General features: G+C 42.8%; 1 protein-coding gene across 6 annotated transcripts in view; it reads left to right on the top strand.

The window, feature by feature from the left end:
* Nucleotides 1–6,000, top strand: part of SSX2IP (SSX family member 2 interacting protein) — a 632,083-nt gene that overhangs the window by 86,728 nt on the left and 539,355 nt on the right. The gene's annotated exons all lie outside the window — the stretch shown is intronic.

The following is a 6,000-nucleotide window of genomic DNA, read 5'->3' as shown; positions in this document are numbered from 1 at the left end:
GGTACTACATGTACCAGTGGCCTGTAAATTCAATGCTACTAGTGGACCTGCAGCACTGACTGTGCCACAAACTTCTGTAGCCTTTCAGACATGTTCTTGACCTGCCATTACAGCCCGTGAGTAGTTTGCACTGCTATTTGACCTGGCAAAATGAACCTTTTGCCAGGCTTAAAACGTCCTTTTTTAGTACATATGTCACCCCAGGGGTAGGGTCTACGCACCCCATAGGGCAGGGTGCAGTGCATTTATAAAGTCAGGCAGGTACTTAACTGTTACATGTCCTTTTAGCAAAATATTCTTACATTTTGTTTTCACTGCTGTAAGGCCTGCCTTTCCCTTAGGATAACATTGGGTTGCCTTGTTACATTGTTATACATGCTAACTTTCAGTTGGGTGCAAGTACGAATGACGTGTTTGGTATCTGAGAAATTGTAATGAAAAATTCTTATGGTAAAGTTGTTTTTTACATTACAATTTGAAAATGCCACTTTTAGAAAATTTGCATTTTCCCGCAATGCAGTCTGTTTCTGGGTCGCATGACTGTTTAGTTGGCAGTTAAACTTTGTTTATTCCTCTTGGACAGCAACACAATGGAATGATTAGGTGTTCCTGGATGGGCCATAAACTGGCTGGCGGGGGAATTTGGCACATCCCGACTTGTAACCGAATAGACTGTGCTCTGCCTTCAGACAAAGTCACCTCTGCATTGTTCACGTAGCCAGCTTGGAGTCCAGGCAAGGGAGTCCGAAAAGGTCACACACTTCAAAGGGAATTCTCTAGAAACTCCCCACAACTTCAAAGTGGGCACCGGATATATTTATTGTACACTCAGGCCCAACTCTTGAGTACACTCCTGGACCTGTAAATACAACCGAAGGAGTGCTGTGCTGCTATACTGCAAGAAGGACTTCCACTCTGCTGCCCTGCTAACTGCGGTTCTGCTTGCTTAGAAGAAATACTAGACCTGCAACCTTCAACCCAGGATGAAGTGACTACAAGGATCAGCTGACTGACCAACTGTTCTGAGCTACAGGGTTAAGCTCCCAAGGTTCCCTACAACTACCCAGCTGACCTGCCGCCTGGACCTGCCTGGGCCCTGCAGGCCTCTGCTGAAGTGAGTTCCCGATCTCCAAGAGGTACACTCAGGTCCTGGACCCTTGTTGTTGCATCAGCGGAGTTCTCTTTCCAAGAAAAGAAGAAATCCTGAAGTTTGGACTCTTTGCAAAAGGGTCGGTTGACGCCAAGGACTGGCTACCTGCCAATGCCAAGCTCCGGTGAATTCAACTCTTCGCACTACAGTGATCGCCAGCAACCCATGGCAAGGTGAGATCTGCACTTCAGGCTACAGCATTGACAGGTCCTGGTGTTCTCCAACGTGAAGCTCCAGCATTGACCATCCACAACGCCTGATAGGATCATCATGCTATAGCGACTACTGACCACGAACCCTGGCATTCTCCTCACGCTGCATTGCCGACAATCCGCAATGCTCTCCCAGCTATTAGCAGCACCCTCCAATGTGAACTGGACTCTACATGCTGGACCTTGACGGTAACTTTCAGCTGGACTGACCTGGTCCCTGTATCCGGCCCGCACTCCATTAACATCAACCTGAACTTGGGACTTTTGCCTAGTCTTGCAAGACCAGATAGCGGCTAGTGGTGATTTGAGCTTTACCGACCTGAAATCTTAAAAATTGCATGTCTCCAGGTTTACTGATTGGATTTTTGTCATTTTGATCTAAAATCATTTATTAAATCTTACTTTTTCAAATGTGTGTGTGGGGTGGAGGTTTCTTGTTTTTGTTTTCACTTTATTACATTGTGTGTTGCATTAATACTTTACATATTGCCTGTAAGTTAAGCCTGACTGCTTTGTGCCAAGCTACTAGAGGGTTAAACACCGGTTATTTTGGGGTTTGCTTGTGTTTCACCCAGACAGATTATGGTTGCTGCTTGAGAGTAGTAACGTAACTGGCAACACCCCCTCCCCCCCCACCCCACCCCCCTGCCGCCAACACACATTTTCTTTTCTTCATCCCACCTAAAGCCTGGAAATCTGCATAATGCTTCAAACAAGCTGAGTTTAGCTTGTAAGGATAGGCATATTGTATGGTTACTATCAATTTAATTTTATTCAAGTGTTTGGTCTTTGAGAAAACCATTACAACTAGCAACATGTTTTACAGCATTAAAAAAGCATGAATAGAGTTTTAAAACAATTAATCCTAGTTCAATGCTCAATAGACATTGAATAAAATGTTGGTTAAAATTGAAAGGACACAAAAAACCACTGAGAAATAAAGGGTCAAAGGGATATTTAACAACCAACCTCGGTTCACTTCCCTAAATACTTACTCTAATATACAAAATGAACCGGGGGTCTAAAAGAGAGGGACCGGACACACACTTGAAAAATAGTAGTACTATATAATCTCTTTTAGCAATTGAAAAGAGTGAAGATTAGAAAGACCCTAAGGAGAAATTGGATTCCCATCAATTACCTTGGTGATCAGTATTATCTTCTGGGTATCCTTCCAACCAACCGATGTACCTCTTGATCATAGAGGTTATCGCCTTGGAATAAATCTGAAGTGGGTCGAAGAGGAAAACCAGAGAAAAGAATCAATAAGATACCTTGATCTAAACACAACCCCTCTGCACTCTTTATGAGGTCAGAGGTCAACGTACAATACAAGTTACTTAATTAGCATACAATAAGTTGCACAGTATACGTTTGGCCCTAGGGGCCTCACAAACCATATACTAAAATAGTGGTATAAGAACCAAGTGAGAATTAGAAAGCAGGCCTGGGGCCTGTGAAATCGCTGGGGCTACACTTAACAATCAAAGGTTAGGAAGTAGGAGACCCACGGGAGACGCGTGCAGTGTCTAAACACAGCCGCGGGTTACCATTGACTTTCAATGGGAAATAAACAAGTTACAATTTAAGGATACTTCCGAATGGACTACGATGGAACCCTTTTAGACTTCGACACTAGGAGGGCCAATGCCCTTGAGACTACCAGAGTACTTGTGTAACCTCACCCACGGAAGCCGGGTGCTTAGGTGCCTTTTGGTGTCGGGTTTCGTCATCTATTTCAGGGGAGAGCTGCAAAGAAGTGCTGCAGGCGACCAGAGGAAACGTGTCCAGGTGGATCCAAGGGTGGATCGAGGATCTGAAGAACCTAAAAGCAGAAGGGACGGAGTCTGGGTCACTTGCCAGTGACCAGGATGGCGATGGAAAGCCGCCAGACAATGTCTGGTGATTTCAGGTGAAAAGGTGAAGCTTGTCTCTTCAGCTACGAGGTCCAGGAGGCTTCAATGATGACCAGGAGCTGGATTCGAGCTGTCCCACAAAGGATCTAGTTGCTGCTGTGTCGGTATCCGGGTTGGACCCAACAAGTCTTGGCAAACACAACCCACGCAGGATATCTAGTTTGGCTTCGTTGCAGACCAGCAAGGTCTGTGGTGCTTCTCCTTTGTAGGGAAGCTGGAGCAAGCCTCGAGCAAACAGGAAAGCAAGTTAGATTCAAAATGGAGTCTTCCGGGGGCTCACTAGCCAGCGTACTAGGAACCGGGAAGACCCGTCGAGCTAAAATGCAAAAGCGGGGCCCACGGGATACTCGTGGAGTGGGGGGCCTCTGAGCTTCGGTGCAAATGATGCTCGGGTTTGGGGCTTCACCAACCCAATGCACGACTTCGAGTTACCTCGTGAAGTGAGTGCAGCTTGCAAAATGCAGGATGTCCACGAGTTCCGGTCCCACGTCCCACGTCTCTCGTGTCCGCCACGAATCTCAGCTTTGCTGTGAGCGATGGTCATGGTCAGAGATGTCTGGAAGTCAGTGTCCTGTGTCGCAGATTCTTCGGGATACGGCGGGAGCCTCAAAAATGCAGACCGGCAAAGTTGCTGTTTCCTGTTTGAACAGGGTGGTCACTCCTTGACCACAAGGGAGATGTCTTCCATCTTCCAGTCGAAATGGAATGTCGAAGGTCCAGGATTTATGTTTCAGAGTTTCGTCCAGGGTAATCTAAAGTCTTAGGGACTGGGTTCCTATACTTATACTAAGTTTAGAGGCAGGACTGTCTTTAAGGTCCCTCCTATGGGTGGACCTGAGAAGGCGGTGGTTACACCCCTTTCCCTTTGTCCAGTTTCTCGCCAGAGCTGGGGCAGAGTGCCCCAGCAACCGGTTTGAACTGGGAAATGCATGGAGCACCTAGTGTCCCCCCGGCAGTGTCTGGAAAGCATTCACTGAATGCAGCCCTCCCTGCCCCAATACACAAAATACTGTCTGGGGAGGTGCCAGCACCTCTCTGGATAGGAAACCTATTGTCCAGGCCTCCCCTGACGGAGTTTCGTCCAGCAGCAGGAGGGCAGACTCTTGTCTGTGGCAGCAGCATCCATTTTGTGAGGCTGAGGCTCTGTTAAACTTTAATCGGGCGTACCAGTAACTGCATGTCTTCTCCCTCTATAAGGTTGGAATGCTACCCCCGCCGCCAGAACTGGCGGGGGTGGGGGGGGGGGGGGTGGGGGGGTAGTATTGGAAAGTGTTTGACACCTTACACGACCTGTTTTGATAAAGCCAAACCAAAGTTAGCAATAACCGCAAGGATTATAATGCACTTAAGAGTATATGGTGTGGCTATATCATAGAACAGCTATAAGGAGATGGTTCCGAAAGCTGCATAGGGTCTCTGCTCATGCTAGGGCACCCTCTCACATAAAACCAAGCACTCTACCTCCAGGATTGTCGAGGTCTGCCTTAGGAGTGGCTTTTAGGTGTTTCTGTGTCTATATAGGGGTGTTGCACTGTTACAACGCAACTTTTACAACGCACTACCATTACATCGCAACTTTTACAACGCAGGATCCATTACAATGCATGCCTTTACAACGCATGTCATTACATAGCAGATGCTATTACAACGCATGCCATTACAACGTAAGTATAGCTAAGTATATAATTGTATTTATATTTTATTTTACATTATTTAATTAATTTAATTAATATTAAAAATAAATAAATATATTTTATGTATTTTTATAAAATTAATTAAATATATTAAGTAATTTAAAAAAAATTAGTATGAGTATTGGAGTATATGTTTTGGGGTACTGAGGTACATGTTTTGGGGTGTTTGGGTATTTTTAGTGTTTTAGGGCTGGGTTTGGTTTTTGGGGTACAGGGGTATTAGGTTTTAGGGCTGGGTTTGGTTTTTAGGGTACAGGGGTATTTTTAGGTTTTAGGGCTAGGTTTGGTTTTTGGGGTAAAGGGGTATTTTTAGGTTTTAGGTCTAGGTTTGGGTTATGGGGTACAGAGGTATGTTTAGGTTTTAGGGCTGGGTTAGGGTTATGGGGTACAGGGGTATTTTTAGGTTTTAGGGCTGGGTTTAGTTTTTGGGGTACAGGGGTATTTTTAGGTTTTAGGGCTGGGTTTGGTTTTTGGGGTACAGGGGTATTTTTAGTGTTCACTTTTTAAAAAAATACGACTTTTAATAAATTAAATTAATTAAATTAAATTAATTATATTATTTACAATTAATAAATTAATTAAATTACTTTAAATTACATTTTTTAAATTTATTTATATTACTTACAATTTATAAATTAAATTACATTAATTAAACTAAATTATATTAATTATTATTTTTAGATTAATTAAATTAAATTTATTATAATAAATTAAATTATATTATTTACAATTGTTAAATTAATTAAATTACATTAGTTACATTAAATTAAATAACTTACAATTTTAATAATTAAATTACAATAATTAAATTAATTGCTTTTTTAAAATTAATAAAATTAAATTAATTAAATTACATTAATTAAATTAACTAAATTACATTTTTTAAAAAAAGATATACTTACCTATACCTATTACCTATCTTTGACTTATATTGAACAGCAACCAGACGTTTCTGAACTTGGAAAACCCAAGAAAGGCTGGCGCTTAATGAAATGGTATTCTTTGGTTACTGTGGAAACAAAACCCAA

This window comes from Lissotriton vulgaris, chromosome 1_1 (genome assembly GCF_964263255.1).
Source record: "Lissotriton vulgaris chromosome 1_1, aLisVul1.2, whole genome shotgun sequence".
NCBI lineage: Eukaryota > Metazoa > Chordata > Amphibia > Caudata > Salamandridae > Lissotriton > Lissotriton vulgaris.
This window is presented reverse-complemented; position numbering and strand designations above follow the sequence as displayed.